At 36.5% G+C, this 23,740-nt stretch overlaps 1 protein-coding gene across 4 annotated transcripts in view; it reads left to right on the top strand.

The window, feature by feature from the left end:
- The window catches only part of LOC137219889 (membrane cofactor protein-like), a 56,739-nt gene extending 33,799 nt beyond the window's left edge, over positions 1-22,940 (top strand). For all 4 annotated transcript variants that reach the window (XM_067729126.1, XM_067729123.1, XM_067729122.1 and 1 more), the window contains one exon: positions 19,897-22,940. The gene's annotated coding sequence lies outside the window, so the exon portion shown is untranslated. The remainder of the gene's footprint in view (positions 1-19,896) is intronic.
- The last annotated feature ends 800 nt before the right edge of the window (positions 22,941-23,740 follow it).

The following is a 23,740-nucleotide window of genomic DNA, read 5'->3' as shown; positions in this document are numbered from 1 at the left end:
AACAAGACCCATATATATGCTGTCTACAAGAGACCCACTTCAGACCTAGGGACACATACAGACTGAAAGTGAGGGGATGGAAAAAGATTTTCAATGCAAATGGAAATCAAAGAAAGCTGGAGTACAAATTCTCATATCAGACAAAATAGACTAAAATAAAGACTATTACAAGGGGCAAAGAAGGACACTACATAATGATCAAGGGATCAGTCCAAGAAGAAGAAATAACAATTGTTATGCAACATAGGAGCACCTCAATACATAAGGCAAATGCTAAGAGCCATAAAAGGGAAATCGACACTAACACAATAATAGTAGGAGACTGTAACACCCCACTTTCACCACTGGACAGATCATCCAATATGAAAATAAATAAGGAAACACAAGCTTTAAAGGACACATTAAACAAGAGGCACTTAATTGATAGTTATAGAACATTCATTCCCAAAACAACAGAATACATTTCTTCTCAAGTGCTCATGGAACATTCTCCAGGATAGATCATATCTTGGGTCACAAATCAAGCCTTGGTAAATATAAAAAAAATGAAATTGTATCAAGTATCTTTGCTGAACACAATGCTATAAGACTAGATATCAATTTCAGGAAAGGGCTTCCCTGGTGGCACAGTGGTTGAGAATCTGCCTGCTAAGGCAGGGAACACGGGTTTGAGCCCTGGTCTGGGAAGATCCCAAATGCCACGGAGCAACTAGGCCCTTGAGCCACAACTACTGAGCCTGCACGTCTGGAGCCTGTGCTCCACAACAAGAGAGGCCCGTGCACCACGATGAAGAGTGGCCCCCAATTGCCACAACTAGAGAAAGCCCTCGCACAGAAACGAAGACCCAACACAGCAAAAATAGATAAATAAATTAATAAACTCCTACCCCCAACATCTTCTTTAAAAAAAAAATTCAGGAAAAAACTGTAAAAGATACAAACAAATGGAGGCTAAACAATGCACTAATAAATAACCAAGAGATAACTGAAGAAATCAAAGAGGAAATCAAAAAATACCTAGAAACAAATGACAGTGAAAACATGACGACCCAAAACCTATAGGACGCAGCAAAAGCAGTTGTAAGAGGGAAACTTATAACAATACAATCCTACCTCAAGAAACAAGAAACATCTCAAATAAACAACCTAACCTTATATCTAAAGCAATTATAGAAAAAGAACAAAAAACCGCAAGTTAGCAGAAGGAAAGAAATCATAAATATCCGATCAGAAATAAATGAAAAAGAAATGAAAGAAACAATAGCAAAGATCAATAAAACTGAAAGCTGGTTCTTTGAGAAGATAAGCAAAATGGATAAACAATTAGCCAGATCCATCAAGAAAAAAAGGGAGAAGACTCAAATCAACAGAATTAGAAATGAAAAAGGAGAAGTACCCACTGACACTGCAGAAATACAAAGGATCATGAGAGATTACTACAAGCAACTATATACCAATAAAATGGACAACCTGGAAGAAATGAAAAAGTTGTTAGAAAAGCACAACTTCCGAGATTGAAACAGGAAGAAATAGAAAATATAAACACACCAATCGCAAGTACTGAAATTGAAACTGTGATTAAAAATCTTCCAACAAACAAAGGACCAGGACCAGATGGCTTCACAGGCGAATTCTATCAAACATTTAGAGAAGAGCTAACGCCTATTGTTCTCAAACTCTCCCAAAATATAGCAGAGGGAGGAAAACTCCCAAACTCATTCTATAAGGCCACCATCACCCTGATACCAAACCCAGACAAAGATGTCACAAAAAAATAAAGCTATAAGCCAATATCACTGATGAACATAGATGCAAAAACCCTCAGCAAAATACTAGCAAACAGAATACAACAATACATTAAAAGGGTCATACACCATGATCAAGTGGGGGTGTATCCCAGGAATGCAAGGATTCTTCAATATACGCAAATCAATCAATGTGATACATCATATTAACAAATTGAAGGATAAAAACCATGTGATCATCTCAATAGATGCAGAAAAAGCTTTCGACAAAATTCAACACCCATTTATGATAAAATCCCTCCAGAAAGTAGGCATAGAGGGAACTTACCTCAACATAATAAAGGACATATATGACAAAACCACAGCCAACATCATCCTCAATGGTGAAAAACTGAAAGCATTTCCACTAAGATCAGGAACAAGACAAGTTTGCCCACTCTCACCACTCTTATTCAACATAGTTTTGGAAGTTTTAGCCACAGCAATCAGAGAAGAAAAAGAAATAAAAGAATCCAAATTGGAAAAGAAGAAGTAAAACTGTCACTGTTTGCAGACGAGATGATACTATACATAGAAAATTCTAGATGCCACCAGAAAACTACTAGAGCTAATCAATGAATTTGGTAAAGTAGCAGGATACAAAATTCATGCCCAGAAATCTCTTGCATTCCTATACACTAATGATGAAAAGTCTGAAAGAGAATTTAAGGAAACACTCCCATTTATTTTTGCAACAAAAAGAATAAAATACCTAGGAATAAACCTACCTAAGGAGACAAAAGACCTGTATGCAGAAAATTATAAGGCACTGATGAAAGAAATTAAAGGTGATACAAATAGATGGAGAGATATACCATGTTCTTGGATTGGAAGAATCAACATTGTGAAAGTGACTCTACTACCCAAAGCAATCTACAGATTCAGTGCAATCCCTATCAAACTACCAATGGCATTTTTCACAGAACTAGAACAGAAAATTTCACACTTTGTATGGAAACACAAAAGACCCCAAATAGCCAAAGCAATCTTGAGAATGAAAGACGGAGCTGTAGGAATCAGGCTCCCTGACTTCAGACTATACTACAAAGCTACAGTAATCCAGACAGTATGGTACTGGCACAAAAACAGAAATATAGATCAATGGAACAGGATAGAAAGCCCTGAGATAAACCCATGCACATATGGTCACCTTATCTTTGATAAAGGAGGCAAGAGTATGTGATGGAGAAAAGGCAGCCTCTTCAATAAGGGGTGCTGGGATAATTGGACCCATACATGTAATAGAATACAATTAGAACACTCCCTAACACGACACACAAAAATAAACCCAAAATGGATTAAAGACCTAAATATAAGGCCAGACACTATAAAACTCTTAGAGGAAAACATAGGCAGAGCACTCTATGACATAAATCACAGCAAGATCCCTTTTGACCCACCTCCTAGAGAAATGGAAATAAAAACTAAAATAAACAAATGGGACCTAATGAAACTTAAAAGCTTTTTCACAGCAAAGGAAACCATAAGAAAGACAAAAAGACAACCTCAGAATGGGAGAAAATATTTGCAAATGAAGCAACTGACAAAGGATTAATCTCCAGAATATACAAGTAGCTCATGCAGCTCAATATCAAAAAAGCAAGCAACCCAATCCAAAAAGGGGCAGAAAACCCAAATAGACATTTCTCCAAAGAAGATATACAGATTGCCTACAAAAACATGATAGGATGCTCAATGTCACTAATCATTAGATAAATGCAAATCAAAACTACAATGAGGTATTTCCTCACACCCAGAATGGCCATCATCAAAAAATCTGCAAACAGTACATGCTGGAGAGGGTGTGGAGAAAAGGGAACCCTCTTGCACACTTGGTGGGAATGTAAATTGATACAGCCAATTGAGAACAGTGTGGAGGTTCCTTAAAAAACTAAAACTAGGGCTTCCCTGGTGGCGCAGTGGTTGAGAGTCCGCCTGCCGATGCAGGGGACACGGGTTCGTGTCCCGGTCCGGGAGGATCCCACATGCCGTGGAGCGGCTGGGCCCGTGAGCCATGGCCGCTGAGCCTGTGAGTCCAGAGCCTGTGCTCCGTACCGGGAGAGGCCACAACAGTGAGAGGCCCGCGTACAGCAAAAAAACAAACAAACAAACAAAAAAACAACAAAAAAAAACCTAAAACTAGAATTACCATATGACCTAGCAATCCCACTACTGGCCGTATACCCTGAGAAAATCATAACTCAAAAAAGAATCATGTACCACAATGTTCATTGCAGCTCTATTTACAATAGCCAGGACATGGAAGCAACCTAAGTGTCCATCAACAGATGAATGGATAAAGAAGATGGGGCACATATATACAATGGAATATTACTCAGCCATAAAAAGTAACAAAATTGAGTTATTTGTAGTGAGGTGGATGGACCTGGAGTCTCTCATACAGAGTGAATTAAGTCAGAAAGAGAAAAGCAAATACCGTATGCTAACACATTTATATGGAATCCAAAAAAAATGGTTCTGAAGAACCTAGGGGCAGGACAGGAATAAAGATGCAGATGTAGATAATGGACTTGAGGACATGGTGAGGGGGAAGGGTAAGCTGCGACTAAGTGAGAGAGTGGCATTGACATATATACACTACCAAATGTAAAATAGATAGCTAGTGGGAAGCAGCTGCATAGCACAGGGAGATCAGCTTGGTGCTTTGTGACCATCTAGAGGGGTGGGATAGGGTGGGTGGGAGGGAGACGCAAGAAGGAGGGGATATATGGATATATGTATACATATAGCTGATTCACTGTTATACAGCAGAAACTAACAATACATTGTAAAGCAATTATACTCCAATAAAGATTTTTTAATTGTATAAATTGACATTGTCTTCAGAAAATAGCGGCTTTAAACATAAAAATTAAAATTTTAAGGGTATAATTTACAATTTTATGAAAGATTTAGAATAAATCATGGCCAATAAACCTGATTAACATAGACACAAAGAATCCTCAACAAAGCACAAACTGCATTCAACAATACATTAAATGGATCATACATCATGATCAAGTGGAATTTATGCAAGGATGGTTCAACATCTGCAAAATAATCAATGTGATATACCACATTAACAAAATGTAGGATAAAAGTTATATGATCATCTCAATAGATGTGGCAAAAGCATTTGACCAAATTCAGCATCCATTTATAATAAAAACTCTGAGTAATGTGGGTATTGAAGGAACATACCTCAATATAATAAAGGCCATATATATATATCAGCTGAAAGCTTTTCCTGTAAGATCAATAGCAATACAAGGTGCCCACTCCTGCCACTTTTATTAAACATAGAATTGGAATACCTAACCACAGAAATCAGAGAAGAAAAAGAAATAAAATCAGCCAAATTCAAAAGGAAAAAGTAAAACTGTCACTATTTGCTGGTGACATGATATTATACGTAGGACACCTTGAAGATTTTACCAGAGATCTTATAGAGCTAATAAACAAATTCAGTAATGTTACAGGATACAAAATCAATGTACAAATATCTGTTGCATCTCTTACACTAACAACAAACTATCCGAAAGAGAAGTTAAGAAAACAGTCTCATTTGCAGTAACATCAAAAAGAAAAGTACCTGTATTTAACCAAGGAGTTGGAAGACCTGTACACTGAAAATTATCTCTAATTAAAGAAATTGAAGAAGACGAATAAATGGAAAGATATTTCATGTTCATGGATTGGAAGAATTAACATTGTTAACATATTCTCAAAGCGATCTACAGATTCAGCGCAATCTCCATCAAAATTCCAATGACATTTTTCACAGAAGTAGAACAAACAATCCTAAAAAATTCATATGAAGCCACAAAAGCAATCTTAAGAAAGAACAAAGCTGGTGACACCATGCTCCGTGGTTTCAAACTATATTATAATGCTCTAGAAATCTTTTTTGGTTTTTAGCTCATTTTATTCAATTTAATCACCTCTGAATTGTGTAGAAGTTTTTTACATCTTTAGTCACATTTCTAAGAAACAAAGTGATGGAAGAGATGTTTTTAAAGCTACAGGTGCTGGAGGGCAAGGGCTAAGTATAGGCTTGACAAGTAGACAAAGCCTCCCGGGTTTACTCAGAAGTTCAGAGAGGAAAGTGTTCTCTGCACACACCTATGCAGTGTTGGCATAAAAACATAGATCAATGGAACAGAATAGAGAGCCCAGAAATAGACCCACGTTTATAAAGTCAATTAATTTACAACAAAGGAGGCAAGAATATACAATGGGGAAAGGAGTCTCTTCAATAAATTGTGTTGGGAAAACTGAACAGCTACATTCAAAAGAATGAAACTGGATTGCTATCTTACACCATACATAAAAATTAACTCAAAGTAGATTCAAGACTTGAACATAAGACCTGAAATCATAAAACTCCTAGAAGAAAACTCGTTGATATACATCTTCACAATGATATTTTTTGGATTTCACACCAAAAGCAAAAGCAACAAAATAAACAAGTGAACTACATCAAACTAAAAATGCTTCTGTACAGCAAAGGAAACCATGAACAAAATGAAAGGGCAAGCTACTGAACTGCAGAAAATAATTGCAAATAATATATTTGATAAATTGTTAATATCCAAAATATGTGAAGAACTGATACAGCTCAGTAGTAAAAAATCAAACAATTTTATTAAAAATGGGCATAGGATCTAGATGGACATTTTCCAAAGAAGGCATATAGATCACCAACAGGTGCATGAAAAGATACTCAACATTACTAATCATCAGGGAAATACAAATCAAAATCCCAATGTTATATCATCTCATACTATTGAGGTTCCTCAAAATATCAAAAATAGAACTACCATACAGTTCAGCAATTCCACTTCTGGGTATTTATCCAAAGGAAATAAAAACACTAACTTGAAAAGATATCTGCCCCCCTATATTCATTGCAACATTATTCATTAGCCTAGATATGGAGACAATCTAAGTGTCCATCGATGGATGAATGTATAAAGAAAATGTGATAGATAGATAGATAGATAGATAGATAGATAGATAGATAGATAGATAGATAATAGAATTATTCAGCCATAAAAAAGAATGAAATCTTGCCATTTGCAACAACATGGATGGACATGGACCTCGAGGGCATTTTGCTTAGTGAAATAAGTCAGATAGAGAAAGACAAATACCGTATGATCTCATTTATATGTGGAATCTTAAAAAACAAAAGACAAGCTCATGCATGCAGAAAGCTGATTGGTGAGGCCAGAGGAAGGGACTGGGGGGTTGGCATATCACGTGAAAGGAGTCAAAACTTATAAACTTCCAGTTATAAAATAAGTCATGGGGATGTAATGTACAGCATGGTGACTATAGTTAATATTAATAATACGGTATTGCATATTTGAAAGTTGCTAAGAGAGTATAAAAAGTTCTTATCACAAGAAAAAAATTTGTACATATGTATGGTGCCGGATATTTACAAAACTTATTGTGGTGATCATCTTGCAGTATTTACATATATCAAGTCATTCTGAGTACACCTAAAGCTAAGACAACGCTATATCTCAATTTTAAGAAAAAGCCCATATTTTACAACATAGCATCTAAATTATCTTTGTAAAGAAAACCAAAAATTGCCATATTAAATTTTTTTAATATATTGGAAACATTATATCTTTAACCAATGAAATATAATTAATCCTATATGTGGTAGCATAATTTGAGAAAAAATTGTTTTCAAAAAATAATGTGGGAGGGGTAATTAATAATTGCCTTTGAGGTAAAATATAAAGTACAGTTGACCCTTCACAACACAGTGATTAGAGGCTCAAGTTGAAAATCCACATACAATTTTATAATTTTACATTTGCTCCCCTGCCTCCACTGCCAATCCATGGTTCTGCCTTTGCAGATTCAACCAACCATGGATCCAGCAGTACTGTAGTACTTATCTATCTACTGAAAAAAGTCCATGTGTAAGTGGACCACACAGTTCAAGCTCATGTTGTGCAAAGATCAACTGTATATGGAAATCTTTTTGGTTATATGTTATCCTTTTCATGACAGGAACATGGGCAGTTAGAAATTCAGTGTTACAGAATGGCTCAGCTTTATGCTCTTTGCGTGGATTGTTTCATTTCCAGACTTTGAAGTCATTTCTTACCCTTTAAGTTCTGTATTATTTTAATAGCTGAAGTTACTCTAATGCATGGGAGGTATGCCTTTCTTTTTCAAAGTTTAGAACAGCGCTTCTCTAATATGTACATTAATCACATGGCATCTTGTTAAAATGCAGATTCTGATTCATTAGGTCTGGTGCAGAGCCTGATATCTTGCATCTCTAATGATCTCCCAAGTAATGATGCTGCTGGGCCTGGACTGTGCAGATTCTGATTCATTAGGTCTGGTGCAGAGCCTGATATCGTGCATCTCTAATGGCCTCCCAAGTAATGATGCTGCTGGGCCTGGACTGTGCTCTACCAAGGAGTAGACTATTACTGATGTGCCCATATTCTTGAAATTTGAAGAAACATCATCAATCTTATTGACAAATTTTTATCCTCTTTAAGATAATTGGATTTTTTAAAGACTCCTCATCAATATGTATGCTTAAAAAAAAGGATGTGGGGTAATACTAAGCTTTAAAAAAAAGTAAAGATTTTTATTATATTCTTTACACTGTTTAATGTTCATAATCTTTCCCCATATCCCAAATCGGCTATTGTTGCCTTAGAAACTCCTTTATAAGACTGTAAAATATATGCAGTTACTTCTCTATTTCTAGGAGTAACTGTGGAAGCAGGATACTGAGCAAAGATAATCCCAAATTGCTGTTAAAAGTGGATAGAAAATGGATTTGATGTAATTTTGTATTTAGGATGATTTGGGAACACAGTTGCCCTACTGCAGCCTCCATCCCAAAGTACAGAAGTACTGTAGTAGTCACTTTTTAGGATCACTAAACATCATTTAAAATACTTGATTAAAAATGGCCAACAAGGTTAGTGTAGTCTGCTACAGTTTTCTGTTTCTTAGCTCTCAACTAAGAATAGAATATGATCCCAATTGGTCTGATGGGCTCCATCTACATCTTCCTTTTCCCTTCCAATCTTTTTTTCTTTTTCTTTCTTTCTTTCTTTCTTTCTTTCCTCCTTCCTTCCTTCCTTCCTTCCTTCCTTCCTTCCTTTCTATTTCTTTCTTTTTCTGTCTTTCTCCTGCGTTGGGTCTTCGTTGCTGTGTGCAGGCTTTCTCTAGTTGTGGAAAGCCAAATCTCCTTTCTTAACGAATTCTTCTACCATACTTTCCAGACTTGGAATCCACAGCCTTTGCCCTCTCCTTTGCTACTGCTCAAACTTGTTTTGCCTGTCTGGACTGTGTGGTTTCAAGAAAACAAATGTTTTCACTTATTTGTAGTAATTTTCTTTTCATAAATGCATGATTTTCTTTACTCCAGGTAAATTATTGCAGGATAAGTGAGAGTTTGCTAAGTTTGCTAGAATAATTTCCATAATTTATATACTTATTACCCGTGACAAAATATATTTTTTTTATTTTCTTCCAAAAAGGATATTTACTATTTGGTATAACTTAAGCCTATTTTTAATGTTATATTAATAATGAGTGATCCAGAAACTTTGTAATATTTAACCTGTCTGTTTAAATGAATGTTACAGAAGTTTTTTGGACTTGCTGTAGATAGTTGCCAGTTAGGTGCTGAAGAGTGTAATGATGGGGGGAAAAATGAAACATCACATTAATTTGAATTTTTTCTACCTGGCTTTCAAATTCTTGAGCATTCAAAGAATTCTACAAAAACATTTTACATAGTAACTAATAAATCAGAAAGATTATTTGATTCATTGAGAGAACACATTTATAAAATTTAGATCCATCCCAGAAAAATAGGAGGTCACCTAATAAGTTTTACAGAGATCTTCCCTCAGGTGAAAACAGCTGTGCTACAGAAAGAAACTGTCCTCAATGCAAAAGTTAAGATACATCCAAAAATGTATGACTTGTTATAAAATCAATTTCTGAGACAATATTACATGGAATCAATACATGCTCTGCGTATTACCTCAAATTCTAGGGTGCTAGAGGCCAGGACCACTTTTTCTCATACAATCTCATTCTGTGAAAAAGAGTTTACATTATTCACTTGAGGCTAAGTCCTTTCAGGGTTAAACAGATTGCACACAAATATAGAATCTGCTTATCTGCTGGATGATCTATAAGACCTCAAAGGTAAAGTAGTTTCTTGCACCAAATTCTTGTTTCAAGTTCCTAATGAGAATCAGGAGAGCCATAATTCATGAACTTAATTGTCAGCTTACTTCCCTTCTCCTCTATCATTGATTTTATCCCATTTTTATGCCACTCTTGCTTCCTTTTGGTTTGACGTCACTGTTTTATTCAGCCCTTTTCCCTTCCTCTGTTGAGCAAATAGCTAACTGGTGAGAGCCACAGACAAGTAAATTTTCTTTCTTTCTTAGAAGAGATGAGAGAAAGGTTTGCTTTTATCATTAAAAGGTATCTTCTTTCTGTTGCGTTTCTTTTCAGAGATGTCCTTTCTTCTGAAAAGTATTCAATGAATATTTAGATATCAATAACCTGAACTAAGATAAGTGGGCAGTAGACATCCAAGAGGACACTAGGATTCTTGCTCTCTGTGTTAGATTATTGAGGTTTTCTCATACCTTCCCTGTTTTAATGTAAAATAATGTGAATTGATAGGCTGTTGCTTTGACATAGGTGCCAACAATGTAATGTCCCCCTTATCCTTTTATCAGGCTACCTAGCTTCTCTACCTTATAACAGCTCTGAATCCAAAGCTGGGGGAATTTTTTAGCCCAATGGGAAATAATCACAGAATCTGTTCATTTTAAGTGCAGAGAGGAAAATTATTCTTTGACAGAAGAAAAAATACATTTTACTTAATTTTTTAAAGAAATTCAATTTCAACTTGTAAATATTATTTCTGTAAAGGCATTTATCTCTTCCCTTGACCAGGATATTTTTGGCATATGAAAGAGAAACCAACAAAAAATATAATCAGATTTTGAAAAATTATGAAATGTATTGTCTTAAGCCATTTAACCCACTCAACTTCTGTCTTTGAATGAAATGAATTGGAACTTCCTCTTTTTGACTGAAGTATTCTTTGTTTTCTTGACTCATTTTTTCTTATATAGCAGGTTCTTATTATTTGTCTATTTTATACATATTACTGTACAAAGGTCAATCCCAATCTCCCAATTCATCCCACCAGCACCACCACCTCCCACACTTTCACCCCTTGGTGTCCATACTTTTGTTCTCTACATCTGTGTCTCTATTTCTGTCTTGCAAACTGGTTCATCTGTACCATTTTTCTAGATTCCACATATATGCGTTAATATACGATATCTGTTTTCCTCTTTCTGACTTACTTCACTCTGTAAGACATTCTGTAGGTCCATCCATGTTTCTACAAATGACCCAATTTCATTCTTTTTTATGGCTTAGTAATATTCCATTGTATATATGTGCCACAACTTCGTTATCTATTCATCTGTCAATGGGCATTTAGGTTATTTCCATGACCTGGGTATTGTAAATAGCATTGCAGTGACCATTGGGGTGCGTGTGTCTTTCTGAATTATGGTTTTATCTGGGTATGTGCCCAGTAGTGGGATTGCTGGGTCATATGGTAATTCTATTTTTAGATTTTTTAAGGAACCTCCATACTGTTCTCCAGAGTGGCTGTATCAATTTACATTCTCATCAACTGTGCAAGAGGATTCCCTTTTCTCCACATCCTCTCCAGCAGTTATTGTTTGTGGATTTTCTGAAGATGCCCATTCTAACTGGTGTGAGGTGATACCTCATTAATAAGTTTTGATTTGCATTTCTCTAATAATTAGTGATGTTGTGCATCTTTTCATGTGCTTCTTGGCCATCTGTGTGTCTTCTTTGGAGAAATGTCTAATTAGGTCTTCTGCCCATTTTTGGATTGAGTTATTTGTTTTTTTTAATATTGAGCTGCATGAGCTGTTTATATATTTTGGAGATTAATCTTTTGTCCGATGATTCGTCTGCAAATATTTTCTCCGATTCTGAGGGTTGTCTTTTCGTCTTGTTTATGGTTTCCTTTGCTGTGCAAAAGGTTTGAAGTTTCATTAGGTTCCATTTGTTTATTTTTGTTTTTATTTCCATTACTCTAGGAAGTGGGTCAAAAAAGATGTAGCTGTGATTTGTCAGAGAGTGTTCTTCCTATCTTTTCGTCTAGACTTTTATAGTGTCTGGTCTTACATTTAGACGTCTAATCCATTTTGGGTTTATTTTTGTGTATGGTGTTAGAGAGTGTTCTAATTTCATTCTTTTACATGTAGCTATCCAGTTTTCCCAGCACCACTTATTGAAGAGACTGTCTTTTCTCCATTTTATATCCTTGCCTTCTTTGTCATAGATTAGTTGAATATAGCTGCGTGGGTTTATCTCTGGGCTTTATATCTTGTTCCATTGATCTATGTTTCTGTTTTTGTACCAGTACCATATTGTCTTGATTACTGTAGCTTTGTAGTATTGTCTGAAGTCAGGGAGTCTGATTCCTCCAACTCCGCTTTTTTCCCTCAAGATTGCTTTGGCTATTCGGGGTCTTTTGTGTCTCCATACAAATTTTAATATTTTTTGTTCTAGTTCTGTAAAAAATGCTATTGGTAATTAGATAGGGTTTGCATTGAATCTGTGGATTGCTTTGGGTAGTATAGTCATTTTCACAATATTGATTCTTCCAATCCAAGAACATGGTATATCTCTCCATCTGTTGGTATCATCTTTAATTTCTTTCATCAGTGTCTTATAGTTTTCTGCATACAAGTCTTTTTTCTCCCTAGGTAAGTTTATTCCTAGGTATTTTATTCTTTTTGTTGCAATGGTAAATGGGAGTGTTTCCTTAATTTCTCTTTCAGATTTTGCATGATTAGTGTATAGGAATGCAAGAGAGTTCTGTGCATTAATTTTGTATCCTGCAACTTTGCCAAATTCATTGATTAACTCTAGTAGTTTTCTGGTGGCATCTTTAGGATTCTCTATGTATAGTATCATGTCATCTGCAAACGGTGACAGTTTTACTTCTTCTTTTCCAATTTGTATTCATTTTATTTCTTTTTCTTCTCTGATTGCCTTGGTAGGACTTCCAAAACTATGTTGAATAACAGTGCTGAGAGTGGACATCCTTGTCTTGTTCCTGATCTTAGAGGAAATACTTTCAGTTTTTTAAAATTGAGAATGATGTTTATTGTGGGTTTGTTGTATATGGCCTTTATTATATTGAGGTAGGTTCCCTCTATGCCCACTTTCTGGAGATTTTTATCATAAATGGGTGTTGAATTTTGTCAAAAGCTTTTTCTGCATCTATTGAGATGATCATATGTTTTTTATTCTTCAATTTGTTAATATGGTGTATCACATTGACTGATTTGCATATATTGAAGAATCCTTGCATCCCTGGGATAAATCCCACTTAATCATGGTGTATGATCCTTTAATGCGTTGTTGGATTCTGTTTGCTAGCATTTTGTTGAGGATTTTTGCATCTATATTCATCAGTGATATTGGTCTGTAATTTTCTTTTTTTGTAGTATCTTTGTCTGGTTTTGATATCATGTGATGGTGGCCTCATAGAATGAGTTTGGGAGTGTTCCTTCCTCTGCAGTTTTTTGGAAGAGTTTGAGAAGGATGTGTGTTAGCTCTTCTCTAAATGTTTGATAGAATTCCCCTGTGAAGCCATCTGGTCCTGGACTTTTGTTTGTTGGAAGAATTTTAATCACATTTTCAATTTCATTACTTGTGATTGGTCTGTTCATATTTTCTATTTCTTCCTGGTTCAGGCTTGGGAGGTTATTCCTTTCTACGAATTTGTCCATTTCTTCCAGGTTGTCCATTTTATTGGCATAGAGGTGCTTGTAGTAGTCTCTTAGGATGCTTTGTATTTCTTCGATGTCTGTTGTAATTTCTCTTTTTTCATTTCTAATTTTATTGATTTGAGTCCTCTCCCTCTTTTTCTTGATGTGTCTGGTGAATGGTTTATCAATTTTGTTTATCTTCTCAAAGAAGCAGCTTTTAGTTTTATTGATCTTTGCCATTGTTTTCTTTGTTTCTATTTCATTTATTTCTGCTCTGATTTTTATTTCTTTTCTTCTGCTAACTTTAGACTTAACTTCTGCTTCCTGGACTTGGGTGGCTATCTCCTTTCCCATGTTAGGGAAGTTTTCAACTATAATCTCTTCAAATATTTTCTCGGGTCCTTTCTCTCTCTCTTCTCCTCTGGGACCCCTATTATGTGAATGTTGTTACGTTTAATGTTGTCCCAGAGGTCTCTTAGTCTGTCTTCATTTCTTTTCATTCTTTTTTCTTTATTCTGTTCCACAGCAGTGAATTCCACCATTCTGTCTTCCAGGTCACTTATCCGTTCTTCTGACTCAGTTATTCTGCCATTGATTCCTTCTAGTGTAGTTTTCATTTCAGTTATTGTATTGGTCATCTCTGTTTGTTTGTTCTTTAATTCTTCTGAATTAAATGTCTCTGTTAAACATTTCTTGCATCTTCTCGATTTTTGCCTCCCTTCTTTTTCCGAGGTCCTGGATCATCTTCACTATCATTATTCTGAATTATTTTTCTGGAAGGTTTCCTATCTCCACTTCATTTAGTTGTTTCTCTGGGATTTTTTCTTGTTCCTTCATCTGGTATATAGTCCTCTGCCTTTTCATTTTGTCTATCTTTCTGTGAATGTGGTTTCTGTTCCACAGACTGCAGGATTGTAGTTCTTGCTTCTGCTGTCTGCCCTCTGGTGGATGAGGCTATCTAAGAGGCTTTTGCAGTCTTTCTGATGGGAGGGACTGTTGGTGGGTAGAGCTGGGTATTGCTCTGGTGGGCAGAGCTCAGTAAAACTTTAATCTGCTTTTCTGCTGATGAGTGAGGCTACAGGGTCTTTGGTGGGGCTAATGGTGGACTTCAGGAGGGCTCATGCCAAGAAGAACTTCCCAGAACTTCTGCTGCCAGTGTCCTTGTCCCTGCGGTGATCCACAGCCAGCACCCCTCTGTAGGAGACCCTCCAACACTAGCATATAGGTCTGTTTCAATCTCCTATAGTGTCACTGCTCCTTCCCCCTGGGACCTGATGCACACACTACCTTGTGTGTGCCCTTCTTGTGTGGAGTCTCTGTTTCCCCCAGTCCTGTCAAAGTCCTGCAATCAAATCCCACTAGCCTTCAAAGTTTGATTCTCTGGGAATTCCTCTTCCCATCGCCAGACCTCCAGGTTGGGAAGCCTGACGTGGGGCTCAGAACCTTCCCTCCAGTGGGTGTACATCTGTGGTATAATTGTTCTCCAGTTTGTGAGTCACCCTCCCAGCAGTTATGGGATTTGATTTTATTGTGATTGCGCCCCTCCTACCATCTCATTGTGGGTCTCCTTTTTCTTTGGATGCGGGGTGTCTTTTTTGATGAGTTCCAGTGTCTTCCTGTCGATGATTGTTCAGCAGTTAGTTGTGATTCTGGTGCTCTCGCAAGAGGGAGTGCTGATTGAAGTATCCTTGATTTACAATGTTGTATTAATTTCTGCTGTACAATAAAGTGGTTCAGTTATACAACTGTATATTATTTTTCATATTCTTTTCCATAATATGTTATTACTTCCATAATATGTTATTACATAATATGTTATTATATATAATATAATATATATTATATTCAAGATATTGAATATAGTTCCCTGCACCAAAGATTTGGACATTGTTGTTTATCTATTTTATGTATAGTTGTTTGTATGTACTAATCTCAAACTGCTAATTTATCCCTCCCCCCATTTCCTCTTTGGTAACTATAAGTTTGTTTCCTGTCTGTGTGTCTGTTTCTGTACTGTACACAAGTTCTTTTGTACCATATTTTAGATTCCACATTTAAGTGATATCATATGATATTTGTCTTTCTCTGTCTTACTTCACTTAGTATGATAATCTCTAGGTCCATCCATGTTGTGGCAAATGGCATTATTTCGTTCTTTTTTATGGCTGAGTAGTATTTCATTGTGTGTATATATATATATATATATATATATATATATATATATATATACCACATCTTCTTTATCCATTCATCTGTTGATGGACATTTAGTTTGCTTCCATGTCTTTGCTATTGTAAATAGTGCTGCTGTGAACATTGGGGTGCATATATCTTTTTGAATTAGAGTTTTTTCTGGTTATATGCCCAGGAGTGGGATTGCTGGGTCATATGGAAACTCTTGTTTTTAGGTTTTTAAGGAACCTCCATGCTGTTCTCTGTAGTGGTTGCACCAATTTACATCCCCACCAACAGTGTAGGAGGGTTCCTTTTTCTTCACAACTCTCCAGCATTTATTATGTATAGATTTTTTGATGATGGTCATTCTGACCAGTGTGAGGTGATACCTTATTGGAGTTTGGATTTGCGTTTCTCTGATAATTAGCGATGTTGAGTATCTTTTCATGTGCCTATTGGCCATCTGCATGTCTTCTTTGGGAAATGTCTATTTAGGTCTTCCACCCATTTTTTGATTGCACTGTTTGTCTGTTATTGAGTTGTATGAGATGTTTGTATATATTGGAATTTAATCCCTTGTGAGTCACATCATTTACAAATATCTTCTCCCATTCCGTAGGTTGTCTTTTCATTTTGTTTATGGTTTCCTTTTCTGTGCAAAAGTTTATAACTTTGATTAGGTCCCGTTTGTTTATTTTTGCTTTTATTCATATTGCCTTGGGAGACTGACCTAAGAAAACATTGGCACAATTTATGTCAGAGAACTTTTTGCCTATGTTCTCTGCTAGGAGTTTTATGGTGTAATGTCTTATATTTAAGCCTTTAAGCCATTTTGAGTTTATTTTTGTGTATGGTGTAAGGGAGTGTTCTAGCTTCATTGATTTACATGTGACTGTCCAGCTTTCCAAACACCCACCACTTGCCAAAGAGATTGTCTTTTCTTCATTTAATATTATTGCCTTCTTTGTCAAAGATTGACCATAGGTGTGTGGTTTATTTCTGGGCTCTCTATTCTGTTCTGTTGATCCATATATCTGTTTTTGTGCCAATACATGCTGTTTGATTGCTATAGCTTTGTAGTATTGTCTGAATTCTGGGAGGGTTATGCTTCCAGGTTTGTTCTTTTCCCTCAGGATTGCTTTGGAAATTCTGGATCTTTTATGGTTCCATATAAAGTTTAGGATTATTTGTTGTAGTTCTGTGAAAAATATCATGGGTAATTTGATAAGTATCACATTAAATCTGTAGGTTGCTTTGGGTAGTATGGTCATTTTAACAATAGTGATTCTTCCATTTCAAGAGCATGGAGTATCTTTTCATTTCTTTAAATCATCATCAATTTCCCTTATCAATGTTTTATAGTTCTCAGCATATAAGTCTTTTACCTACTAGGTCAGGTTTATTTCTAAGTATTTTATTCTTTTTGATGCAATTTTTAAAGGGATTTTTTTTTTTTTTACTTTCCCTTTCTGATATTGTTAGTGTAAAGAAATGCAACAGATTTTTATATGTTAATCTTGTATCTTGCTACCTTGCTAAATTTGTTTATCAGTTCTAGTAATTTTTGTGTGGACTCTTTAGGGTTTTCTATATATATAATAACCCTGTTATCTACATATAATGACAGTTTTACTTCCCTTCCAATTAGGATACATTTTATTTTCCTGTATGATTGCTGTGGCTAGGACTTCCAGTACTATATTGAATAGAAATGGTGAGAGGGAGCATCCTTGTATTGTTCCAGATTTTAGTGAGAAGGCTTTCAACTTTTCACCACTGAGTATTATGTTGGCTGTAGGTTTGTCATAAATAGCTTTTATTAAGTTGAGATATGTTCCCTCTATACCCACTTTGGTAAGAGTTTTTATCATGAATGATGTTGAATTTTATCAAATGCTTTTTCTGCATCTATTGAGATGATCACGTGGTTTTTTTCCACTTCTTTTATTGATGTGGTGTGTTGCATTGAATGATTTGTGTATGTTGAACCATCCTTGTGTCCCTGGGGAGAATCCAACTTGGTCGTGGTGTATGATTTTTTATGTGTTGAATTTGGTTGCTGATATTGTGTTAAGAATTTTTGTATCTATATTCAAAAAGATATTGGCCTGTAATGTTCTTTTTTGGTAGTGTCTTTGTCTGGTTTTGGTATCAGGGTGATGGTGGCTTCATAAAATGACTTTGGGAGTGTTCTGGATCTGTATAAGTTCTTTGTATGTTTGGTAGAATTCCCAAGTGAAGCCATACAGTCCTGGACTTTTGTTTGCAGGGAGTTTTTAAATTATCAATTCTATTTTACTTCTAGCTATAGGTCTGTTTAAATTATCTATTTCTTCTTCATTCAGTTTTGGAGGGCTATATGTTTCTAGAAACTTGTTCATTTCTTCTGGGTTGTCCAGTTTGTCACATATAATTATTCTAGTATTCTCTTATGATTTTTTTTTTTTTGTGGACGTTCCTCTTTTGTGCCAGAATGTGTGTCTGCAAACTTGGGAAGAGGAGATATGTTTCCCACCAATTATAATGTGAGGCACTACCCTAGGTTACAGTCACGAGTTTGGGAACAGATTCTACAAAGGCCAATAAGAAGGGCAGTTTCTTTGTAAAAGCAAAGTGGTGTCTTTGATCACAGGGGCAAAGGGGAAGACAAACATAACAACTAGAATGGCAGTGTGGGCCTACCCAGCCCTACGTATCTGCTTCGTTCTCTAAGGATTCCTTTGAGGATAAAGCCAACCAGAAAAGCAGTTTTCAGAAGTCCATGAGCTTCAAGTTTTCTGTAAATACTTGAAGTTAACTTAATGAATGCTGAAGGTAATATATAATTAGTAATTCACTTCCACATTTTAATCATCTTCAAAGAGCTTCATTGTTATATCAAATGAATGTTTCTTTAAGTTTATATTAATGCTTATTTATCTTTCTCATATATTGGATTTCAATTTTTAATTCTATTTTTTAAAAAAAAGATTCCATTACTACTAGAAAAAATAAGTATTGCTTCAAAATAGAAAAATATACTGGTCTTAGAAGAGTCAGTGACAGGCCTAAATATTGAATCACTCTCCACAATATTCTTGAGGAAACTGCTATATAACAAGTATTGTGCTGTGACAGTGCTCGTTCATAGTGATGCCTCCCTCACCAAGAGAAATATGAAAGTCTCCAAAATTAACACAGTCAGCTCTTACATGGGGTAGGCACCCTGAAGTGTTAGCTGGGGCAGGCATACTGTAAATAACTGACGGGTCCCCATTTGGTTGTAGTCTGTCTATTGTAGTCAGTTTCCTAAGTAGGAACTGGAACTGCGTTTTCCAGCTCCAGAGTCAGTAGCTCTGAGTGGCTGCCGAGGACGTCAGAAGTGGCTCATCCTTTGTAAGATGAGCACACTACACACCAGATTCAAAGACTTAGTGCAAAGGAATGTACAATCCATGGGTATTGGGTTAAGTAAAAAATTTAAAACTAGTTTTCCTACTTCTTTTCCTTTTTTTAATGTAGCTTCTACAAAATTCAAAATTACCTGTGTGACTCACATTATATTTCTATGGACAATGCTGGACTTGAGTAATAGATTTTAGAAAGCTCTCTGTTGTTACAAAAAATAAGTGTGATGTGAGTTTCAGTTACTTAGGAGACTCTCTAACCAGAACACATGATTTTCTTGACAGTGAGGGGTAAATGAGGCATTACTGAACTTGAACACCACTGGAATTGTTACCTTTTTAAAGGTTTCATCTCAGAGCCAGAATTAAAATTGTATTTAGGGAAAACATGTACTTCTCTCTAGTCTTTCTCACCGGCCCTAAACTAAAATAAGGGAATATGTACTAAGTATATGAGGCTATTCTATTTCTTGTTTTGGAGGGAATCAGAAATATAATACAGGGATAGAAAAAGGGTTCCTGGAGTGAGACTAATTGAACATTTGAAATTACTTTAAAAGAATCATTTATTTCCTAGTTCAGTGACTCTTACTGTTATAAATACTTTTTCATTGTCCATTTTGTAACTGTGCTTCTGGAGTTTAATTTCTGTACTTAATTATGTTCACCTCTGATGCTATCTTCTTGTCTGTCCTTGTAGGAAAAAGGAAGTTGGTGCCGGACCCACCACTCACCAGAAAAAAACAACCAGTCGATCAGTGCAGAAGCACTAATTATTTTCCACAAACCCATGTGTCAGTTTATCTTTTGATTCTATTAATATGTTAAGATCTACAGTAAATTCATACAGCAACTATGGAAAACAGTATACATGTTACTCAAAAAATTAAAAATAGTGCCACCGGGGCTTCCCTGGTGGTGCAGTGGTTGAGAGTCCGCCTGCCAATGCAGGGGACATGGGATCATGCCCCGGTCCGGGAAGATCCCACATGCCACGGAGCGGCTGGGCCCGTGAGCCATGGCCGCTGAGCCTGCACGTCCGGAGCCTATGCTCCGCAACGGGAGAGGCCACAACAGTGAGAGGCCCGCGTACCGCAAAAAAAAAAAAATAATAGTGCCACCATATGATTCAGCAATTCCACAATAGGTATATATCCGAAGGAAACGAAATCACCCTATGAAGAGATAACTGCACCTCCCTGTGTATTGCAGCATTATTTACAACAACCACGACATGGAAGGAACCTAAGTGTTCAGTGATGGATGAATGGATAAAGAAAATGTGAGATATATATAGGTATATATATATATATATATATATATATATATATATATATATATATATACACACACGCACACACATACACACAAATGTATATACATACACATATACACACATACAGTGGAATACAATTCAGCCATGAAAAAGAAGGAAATCCTGCCATTTGCAACAACGCTTATGGAACTTGAGGGCATTATGCTAAGTGAACAAGCCATACAGAAAGAGACAAATGCTGAATGACCTCACTTATATATGGAATCCAAAAATCCACACTCACAGAAAAAGAAATCAGCTTTTTGGTTGCCAGAGGCAGGGGGTGGGGATGATGGGGGAATTGGGTGAAGGGTGTCAAAAGGTACAAAATTCCAGATATAAGATAAATGAATATTGGGATATAATGTACAGCGTAGTGACAATAATTAGTAATTCTTTATTGTATACAGCTGACACTCTGTATCTGATGGTTCTGCATCAGCATCCCTGGATACAGAGGGCCGCCTGTGCTCTGCCATATAATATAAAGGACTTGAGAATTCAGAGTTTTATTTGCAGGGGAAGGGGGTGGGAATCTGGAACCAATCCTCCTAGGATATCAAAGAAAACTGCATTGGCAAATTGCTAAGAGAGTAGGTCTTCAAATTTCTGATCATGAAGAAGAAGAGGAAAACTTTTGGTAACTATGAGAGGTGATGGATGTTAAGAAATTTATTGTGGTAATCATTTCACAACGTATACATTATCAACTCATGCTGTACACCTTAAACCTATACAGTGTTATACAGGCATACCTCAGTTTTCTTGTTCTTCACTTTGTTGCACTTTGCAGATATTGCATTTTTTACAGATTGAAGATTTGTGGCAACCCTGCATCAGCAAGTTTATTGACGCCATTTTTCCAACAGCATTTGTTCATTTCAGGTCTCTGTCACATTTTGGTAATTCTTGGAATAACTCAAACTTTTAAAATTATTATTCTATGTGTACACTACTTCAGCCCTTAGTAAAAAGAAAAACACTGCACATTTGGGATTTGAACAAGTTTGACTTCCTTAACAAGAATATTACCAGAAAATGTTCTTAGAGTAATAGAATGAAATTCTATTTTTAAAAATTATTTGTAACTTCCTGGTGATTTAGAGACACTATAAAGTTTGTCTGGCATTTGTTCTTCACCCCTTTTAATAACAATTAACCAGTCTAAGAAATCAAGAAGAATTCAGCATCAGTTGCAGTTGCATGCTTCTGTACAAAGTTAGAGGACTTCTAACACCCATAGCAGGAATGCCAGCTCAGGACAAAGTGAACACTGTGGCCTTGTAGTTTTCTTAAAAAGAATTCCATTCTTTAAGAGAGTTGGAGTCCACCCTAAATTCTGGCTATAGGTGGTTTTCTTTCCCCACTTGAATAAAGAGATGTCTTACTTTAAACATGTCATCTGATTGTAGGCAGCTTATAGGGAATAAATTCATCAGATAACCTCAAGTTGCATCAGAATCTGAGTCTTTGAGGGCTCCTCCCCTCATCTGTAAAGGACAGAGTAAAAATGAAGCCCCGTATTTCAGAAAAGCAAACTTTGTGGATTTGCTGTAAGTCATGCAAAGGGAAAGAAAGAAGAAAGAGCTCAGTAGCACTTGACGCTCAGGTGGGACAGATCCCAGCCCTCTTCTCTGTCCTCACACCAGGCAGGGCCTCCTTCAAATGAGCCAGGGGCCAAAGAGGAGGGACTGCTGCTCTAACTCAAATTTACATTTTTACATGTTTTGCTTCACAATTTTTTAGTTACTTTTTTCAGTTACAGCACAAATTGGGCCAAAGAAACGTTGCCTTGAGAAGGATATGAATGAGGAATCAAGGGTGGACCAGAGTAAATATTCCTTTACTCCCCAAGGACATGTTTGTAAAGCCCTGTAAGTGGTCTTTCTCTTTGTAATCTCGGGCAAGGCACTTTAGGAAGATAATTCTGAACAGAATAAATTCAGGAGTTTTGAAATAAATGTTGAAGTTTTGCTGTACCCACTTTCACACGCTTTTCAAGAATGCAGCACTTGCTTAGAAACAAGGGGTGGCTGTAAGTACTTAATTTTTAGAAACCCTCAAGGAGGTATTTTTCAACCAAAGATTATTATGCTTACCAAAATAAACTGACTTTCATAGTAGTTTCAAATTTAGTTTTTCCAATTTAATGTATTTATATGTGAGATTGAAATATGTGTGGAAATATAAATTATGTTCTCTTTGTCAAATATTAATTTGCCAATTACTTAAATATATGGGGAAACCATTTTTTCTCTAGAAATGTTTGTTTAAATGAGAGAGGGAAAAGTGTATTTGAATTTAAAGGTTTCTTAAAACTTCAAGAATGTATCCCCAGTGAAATGAGAAGTCTCGTGTCTGTATTGTTCATTTTTCGTGAATTGGTCCTTCAAATGTATTAAAAAAAATAAAATGTCATTATGGAGAAATTTCATTTGTGATAATGCATTTATTTCCAGTGTGTTTTATCTCAAATCGGAGTACGCTTCTAATGGGGCCCACCTTCTGTAAGCCCTCCAACAATCACCACTCCTGCCCCTCCCATCTCAGAGCCTTAACTTAAGCCTGTCCAGGCTTCTCCCCTCCCCAGCGGTCACGTACCTCCCCTGCTCAAAGGTGCTCAGTCCTACCGCCATAACCCACAGCATAAAGTCCATTTCATGAAAGATACTTGAAAGCTTTCTACAGTTAATTCCCAACTTTTCTTCCCAAGCCTTCTCTTTCTGCAAGACTTCAGATAACCTGCTGTCAGTCAAGCCAGACCATCCGTCCTGTGCTGTCTGCTGTATTCCTGGTTCACTATTGGCTGAAGCGCCTCTGGTCTTGTCTGATCCTGGGCATCTTCCAGGGCCCAGCTCACAGAGCCCATCCTGTGCAGCACTTCCTGATTTCTGCCCAGCTTTCAGCCTTCGTTATTTCCTGGCCTTGAGTTAACCACGTTCAAGTATCTATACCCGTGTGTGGGAGAAGACATATCTTCCACATCACATTAGTGCATGGGTGTGGCTGAGTAATTAAAAACCCAAATCCCAACCATGAAAGCATAACATGCTTCTGAACCATGGCTGCACACTGGAATCCCCTGGAGACTTTTACTGATGCCTGGGTCCCACGCCCCAGAGATTTGTCATGTCGTTGACCTGGGGAGCGGCCTGGGCATCAGGCTTCTGTCAAGCTTCCTAAGTGATTCTAATATTCAGCTAAGCGTGAGAACCTCTGCATTAGTGGT

Source organism: Pseudorca crassidens, chromosome 2, assembly GCF_039906515.1.
Source record: "Pseudorca crassidens isolate mPseCra1 chromosome 2, mPseCra1.hap1, whole genome shotgun sequence".
Classification (NCBI taxonomy): Eukaryota; Metazoa; Chordata; class Mammalia; order Artiodactyla; family Delphinidae; genus Pseudorca; species Pseudorca crassidens.
The sequence above is the reverse complement of the archived record's forward strand: the minus strand, read 5'-3'. Positions and strand labels throughout refer to the sequence as shown.